The 7,081-nt window shown below is 39.0% G+C and overlaps 1 long non-coding RNA gene across 2 annotated transcripts in view; it reads right to left on the bottom strand.

The window, feature by feature from the left end:
* LOC144221369 (uncharacterized) overlaps positions 1 to 6,685 on the bottom strand; it is a 47,224-nt gene extending 40,539 nt beyond the window's left edge. For both annotated transcript variants that reach the window (XR_013332050.1, XR_013332049.1), the window contains exon 1: positions 6,628 to 6,685. This is a non-coding gene — a long non-coding RNA (uncharacterized LOC144221369). The remainder of the gene's footprint in view (positions 1 to 6,627) is intronic.
* Between the last annotated feature and the right edge of the window lie 396 nt (positions 6,686 to 7,081).

The following is a 7,081-nucleotide window of genomic DNA, read 5'->3' as shown; positions in this document are numbered from 1 at the left end:
CTCGTATGCTACTCATTGGCCCAGGAGCAGCAAGTGATGGGATGGCTCTTTACTGGCAAGGGATCTCTACATTTCCACCTTTAGAAGCCAGCCTACAAATAGTACCAACATTATGGGGAAAGTAACAATAGCCTATCTCGGAGGTAAGTCCTACAGAGAAATACTATGGTGTCATTAAATAATCACGTTGTTGACTTTTGTCTTGGGGGAGAGTGGTTTAGAAAGCCTTTGACTAATCCTCTGTCTCTTTTGTCATACTTCTGTGATTAATATTTTATGACGGGGCTGAGTTCTATGAATCCCAATCGACAACATGATTGTACTTATTAATCATTATTTAAATCAATTATTAGATAACAGATAATCGAGTGGACTGTCCTTTATGTAAGTAGAGGATGCTGATTAGCCAAGTTTATGACGTGTGCATTGCTCATTTATTATCACTGATTATTTGTACTTTAGGGGACGAGTCGCTGAACTTGAATTCTAAGCTCAAAGTTAAAAATCCAGCTTCATTATTCTGTCAGGGGTCTGACCCCAGGTAAGTTATTTAAACTTTCTAGGCTTTAGGTTCATCATCAGTAAAATGGGGTTAATGGTGCTTATAAAATACTTTTCAGGATGAAATTAGATTGCAAGTATGAAATAAATGAACATAGTTGTTTTTTTTTTTTCTCCTTGTTTTATTTATATGGGAGATGAACAGACCAGATTAGAGGTGGTGTTAGTGACCGGGGAGTAGACCAAGAAAGATTGCTCTCAGCTCCTTTGGTTAGCATCTAGATACCTGGACTCAGATCCAGGGACAAAGGTCACCTGCATGTGGATGTCCTAGTCTTTTCCTCATCTGTGAACCTCCATGTTGCCACTTGATTACATTCCCTGTTGCAGGAGTTAAAAGTTTTGATCAGAAATGAAAGGTTGAACCTACGATTTCTGGCCCCAGACCTTCTTAATTTATCTTAATGCCATGTGTCCCTAACCTTCTTGTTCATTAAACTCACCCAGTGTTCTTCAGAAAATCAAAGTTAATGAGTACAACTTTGCAGGTGAGCATAATGTAACTGCTTCATCATGGTAGGAAATACTTGCAAGAAAAAGCGGATGTTTTTCTTAAAGAGAATAGATTTCACCTCCTCTCCCTCAAAGAGGAGTTGAGGCTACAGATAGATTTATTCAATATTTCCAATGACGATAATTTTGGGAAATGTTAAATGACATCCTACCTCATCTTATCTCATCTTAAATACTAACAGTAGCAGAGAACAATGGTTCTAAGTAGTTTGGGGATTGAAATCAAGAACATTTAGGCCAGGAATGGTGAATCTTTTTGAGTGTGCATGACCATAGTTTACAGTCCTTTTCTTTTTTTAAAAAAATTATTTAATGTTTATTTATTTTTGATAGAGAGAGACAGAGCATGAGCAGGGAAGGGGCAGGGAGAGAGAGGGGGACAGATTCTGAAGCCGGCTCCAGGCTTTAAACTGTCAGCACAGAGTCTGATGTGGGAGTTGAACTCATGAACCGTGAGATCATGACCTGAGCCAAAGCCAGATGCTTAACTGACTGAGCCACCCAGGTTCCCCTTGCCTTTCTGTATTAGCTAATTTGCTTTATTTTCAGCTTAGAAGTCTCTTGCATGTTGATTGTCATCTGTCTTAGATTCATTTACAGGAAAGAGAAATTGTTCTTAAAATTATGTGGTACATCAAAAAACATTGCCTTTGACAGCCGGGTGTCTGATGAGTACATTTTGATTTGCTGCTAAGAAGTATGGGCCATGGCTATTTAAATTAGTTCATTCTGGGACTGGATGTACATCAGCATTTCATGCATTGATTCTTACTAGGATGAAATACAAAAGATTAAAAGACATACTACCAAAGACTGTAGCTTTTCTTCAAGATTAAAATCTTTAAATAATTTTTTAGTGAGGAAAAAAAATTAGGAGGCAAATGTAGCATTTAAGACAGCATGCGATTATCACAACATGTGACCCGTATGGTATCAAAACCTTTTCTACGACGGCTGTTACGTATCATGATCTTGCTTGTATGTGAAGGAGTTATATGCTGTGATTAGTATTTCCTGAAGGTCAGTGACGATCTGCTTTGCTTTCGATAACTTAAATTGTTACCACTCGGTATTTACAAAGCAGAGTTTAGCAATTCCACGGGGCCATCGGAAGCAGCTCTTTGGTCAGAGCAGTGAGAGAGCAAGCCCGTGACACACTGCAGTGCTATTTCCAGGGCACGGGTGTGGGAGAGGGGGGCCACAGAAGGTTTGAGGGCAGACGTGCGATAGGGGCCAAAACGCTGACTGCCAAGGGCACTGGCCAACGGGGGTCTTAGAAGGTGGTGGGTGGAGTCACTGCTCAGGAGTGGGAAAATCTGCCTGCCTGTCCCCATACTGGGCTCAGAGTCTGTTCAAGGGTTTGGGCTTAGCCTATGGAGGCATGAACATCTGGCTCCCAGTTTCCATGCTATGGGAATAGCCCAGCTCTGTGCTCACCTGAGACGAGGTTAGCGCCACTGATCTAGCTGCAGCTCTTCCTGCATTTCTCAAGTGAATCAACATACAGAATATATTATCTAAAAACACTCTGACCACTTGTCAATGTTACCAATAAGTATTTTCTCTCTGCGTTGTCTAATCCAGTTCACTGAGCCTTTAACCCTGTCCTGTGTGGCATTCTGGGTACGGCCATAAATGATCATTTTTCTACGGGTTGCTTTCTGCTACCTCGGTATATAGAGAAGCAGAACATTTCAGCCCTTCCGTGTGACAGGTGATGTGCGTGATTGTTTGCTGATGGTGATTCGGAATATTGATGCCTTAGAAAAAGAACTACATCGAACAGGCAATCTGCACAGCTCACAAACTACACAGAGAGCATTTGATATAAATAAAGTGTCAAGCGGGCGCTGCAGCTTTGTGCAGAATCATTTTCAAATTTTCCTTTTTGAATTATTAAATAGACCATGTCAGAACAACTCTGATTATTATCCAATCCATATGCTTCCACACCAACCTTTTATGTAATATCAGGTGACTGCGGTGATCAATTGGAGCAATCGTGGCGGCGCCCTCGTTCTGGAAATGATTCAAGCACCTCGCCACACTGCAGCCCCGTATGCAGATATGCACACACCTGCTGCATGGCTTCTGGGGGAAGCCACGCAGGCTCGGCGTGAGGAATGTGCGCAGGCTGTGAAAATACACTTCGTTCTGTATCAAGAGCCTTAGGCTTAAGCCTGTCTTTTTGTCTGGGCTGCAGACACCGCAGTTAACCAGCTCTCCATCCACACAGCAGAGGATGCACGTGGCCTCGGTGGTAAAGAAAATGTGATGATGCAGATTTCTGTCGCTGAAAAAATAAAATCTTGTTTCTGGTTTTTGAAGAAATACGGTATCTGCTGGAAGCAGAGATCGTGATGTGCAGGCATGTCGCCACGTGTAATTTATAAAACGTGATAAAATGATAATCTCTCACCTACACTAATACACAGTTTATCTAGATAAATAACTCTTAGAATGAATGCTGTGGATGCCTTTAGGGCTTTAGGCATTTAATTAAAATGAAACAAAAATATTAGCTGTCAGCTTTGGGATTTTTAGCATCGTCTCTTGAAAAGGATATTCTTTAGTCTGAGAACAGATTTGTGACACTCACTGGGAATGGATGTGAGGTGGTATTTTTCTAATCCTCGTGAAAAGAGAGGCTAAAAATGCATGGTCTGGAAGTCTTAAGGCGGAATGGTTTCCTGAGAGCGCCTCTGCTTCCCACTGCAGCCCCAGGGCCTGGGACTGAGCGAGGAATTCGGGGAGCCTCGGATGATTGCCCGCGGTTGGAGGCAGCGCTGTGGCTCCGTTCTGGCGCGTCGCTCGCAACGCTGGCTGCCGAAGCAGAGGGCTTTCTTCCCGCCGCCTGTGTGTGATTTTGACATTGGACGCAGGGAGGCAGGGCAAAGCAGTGGCAGAGACCAAGCACAGGGAAGAGCCAGTGGAGGCCCGGAGCAAACCGCCTTCCGGAGGGCAGAGATTGCACTGCTGCCCACTTAACCCTAAAAAGACATTCTAAGCTGCAGTGCGAGAGACTTGTTCAGAAAGGACTCCTTTTAATTGCTCCATTGTCTACTGAAAATTGATTTGGGTTTTCTCTGAGTCTGTTTTTCCTAGGAAAACACTCGTTCCCTTTACGTGAGAAACTCTGTCTCTTTAAATACATACGTTGCACGCTGTGTATCCATATCATGTGTGTTTCTTTTGTTCATTTTTTCTCTGTTTTATAGGGTTCGGAATACAGAAAAAGAAAAGAAAAGCCTTGTAGTATAACGCAGTGGTGCCCGATTGTCGAACAAATTAATCTGGATATTTATCCACAATTTTGGTAATAGATGCCATGCTGACAAAGCATGAAATATTACTATAAGTGAATGTGGTGTGATATTTCTATTTTTTTCATATAGTGGATTCCGTGTTTATGTAACATGGTTTAAAGGCTTGATTGAATGTGTGTAGGTTTTCGGCACTCTTGAGAGAGATAAGAAATGGTCTAAAAACTTGAGAAAAATATCATTTGGGTAAGGAGTTAGATTTCTTAAATCATTTTTAGTTCTTGCTTAGAATATTCATTTTTCCCTGTGATTTTGCTTTTGGATCCAGAGAGTAGGCCATATTCTACTAAAATAATGATTGTTATGGGACTCACTATAGTCTGTAAAATAATTTCATGGATCAGGAACAAAGATGCTGTTCAAATGGGCACATGTGTGATAGATATGTTGATAATAGCAGTAGTAGGTCAGAGGGGTGTGTGTGTGTGTGTGTGTGTGTGTGTGTGTGTGTGTGTCCCCTGTCTCTTCATACCTGGAGACTCATACAAGAGTTACAATCAAAATCAGTATAACCTTTATAATTTCAAGTGGAAGAGAAATTTAGACAGTCGGTTATTAACAATCCAAATTAATAAGCACATTGTTTTTCTTTTTTTTTTCCCCTCCAGGTATATTTTAGCCATCAGTGTTGACAAACACTAGCCAAAAAAGGTGTATTTTGACATTTCAAAGTCATTTTCGGGGGGAAAATGGAGGTGAGGATACTATTTTATATATTTTCCTCATGGGCAATGGAAATAAGCTCTTATGATTCCCTAGTCTTTTAGCCCTCCTCCCCTCCCCCCCTTCATTTGATCACATTATTCACACAAAGAACCAATGAGCCGTGTGCCATTACCTTAAAATCCTATATTAATGAGACAGCTACAGTTTTTAATCATTTGAGTTAAGCCTTGAATATTCTGTTTGTTAATATAGTGCATCCATTTAAAATGAGGACAAGCATTTTATTATAATATTTTATTTGCAAATAATGAATAAAGTACTGATTTTTCTCTTTGTAAAGTTGTCAAACATTCTGAAGAAAGTATTTTATTTTTGAGGAGTTAATTTTATCTCTAAAAGCATGCGATAGGAAAAGATGTGTCCTATAGAGTTAGTTAGGGAGATAAGGACCCCGATACTTTGTCTTTCTCGCAAAATTTTTGGGTAGAAATAAATACATACCCAAACTGTGTAGGAAGCTAACTTCTATTATTTAACAAAAAATCGAAAGCGTTCAAGATAGCACTTAAGTGGTACCTAAACAACTTACATTTAGTATCTTCTGGAGATATAATTGTATGAACAAAAGGAAGATTTTTGTTTTTGTTTTTGTTTAATCTTTTACATTATGGTAAATTTACTTTTGTTTATTAAAATGGCTTAGAAAAGCTTTAAATACAGTTTATACAGTACCACAATTTAGACTTTTATTTTCCTTTTTAGCTAATAACTGGTTTTTGAATTAAAACATGACATCCCGACCACCTTACTTCCATAGATGTCAACATCGTATGAAGCAGAAAATGGTCTCACCTTTTACAAATTCTTAGTTTAAAAGGGAACAGCATATTTAATCTCTTGAAAGTTTCCAAACCATCGATCAGTGATCTAGTATTATTTTTTCTTTTATAATATTTTTCTTATTAGATAAAAAATCTAATATATGTTGGGATGCTAGTCAAAAAAGAGATTAAGCTGTTGAATTCCAAATACTTCTTACTTAACGAATACATACAGTAAGCTGTAAAATATTAATTTTGAATAAGAGGAATGGTGTTTTAAATGCTGTTTCCCTAGTACAAATCACATTCACAAATGAAATTAATGAGCAAAATTTAGGACAGATTAAAAGGAATTTACATAAGTGGGGTTTGAATGACCAATAAAAAATACCAGAGACTTCCCTGGGTTTATTGCATCCATATCACTGAACAGACATGAAGACACAGAGAATTTTCCTGACCTGTGTGTCTCATATCTCAGCAGCTACTTAAATCTTTTATCTAGGATGCTTTTTCAGTGTTCATGCTGAACCACTGCACTAGCATTTTTAAGAATGTTTGGGTCTGCCGGTAGCTAGCCGCAGTGTCTGGGTGGAATGCCAATGCTACTTCGTTTTAAAGTACTTTGAATCCACCTGGAATTACAGACAGCATAGAACTGAGAACCTGGGAAAATGTGGCTCCCATTCTGGCTCTTCACTCTACAAACTNCCCCCCTTAGCCACATACAGATGCCCTCTTACTTGGAACCTTTGAGTCGACTTCCTTTTTCTTATCATAATGATGATTTCTGCATAAATAATCAGTCAACCAAGCATTTGATCCCATTAACTGGCCAGGGCTGCCCAGACCACGAAATTTCGCTTAGCTCTATCTGATGCATTCTTCTTTAGAAGCAAATATATTTTTCCCCAAGTAGTTATTAGATAGTTTATTTTAGATACTGCCTTTTTTCTTTTTCTTTTTTTTTTCTTTTTTTTTTTTTAGCAACAAAATCTAAGCAGCCTGATTGGAATTTCAAATGATCGTCACACTGAATTCCAAAGTCTGTCTTACACAGAATGTAACATTTTTCTTATATATTTTAACCAAATAGAGGGAAGAAAGTCCTTTTTATCTTTTTCTAGCCAAACATATGTTCACTATTATTAATTCAAATAAAAAAAAGAGAACATTCCACATCTTTGACTACTTAAT

Source organism: Crocuta crocuta, unplaced genomic scaffold, assembly GCF_008692635.1.
Source record: "Crocuta crocuta isolate KB4526 unplaced genomic scaffold, BGI_CrCroc_1.0 scaffold20, whole genome shotgun sequence".
NCBI classification, from domain to species: domain Eukaryota; kingdom Metazoa; phylum Chordata; class Mammalia; order Carnivora; family Hyaenidae; genus Crocuta; species Crocuta crocuta.
Note: the sequence above shows the minus strand (reverse complement) of the source record. Positions and strands in the feature narration are given on the sequence as shown.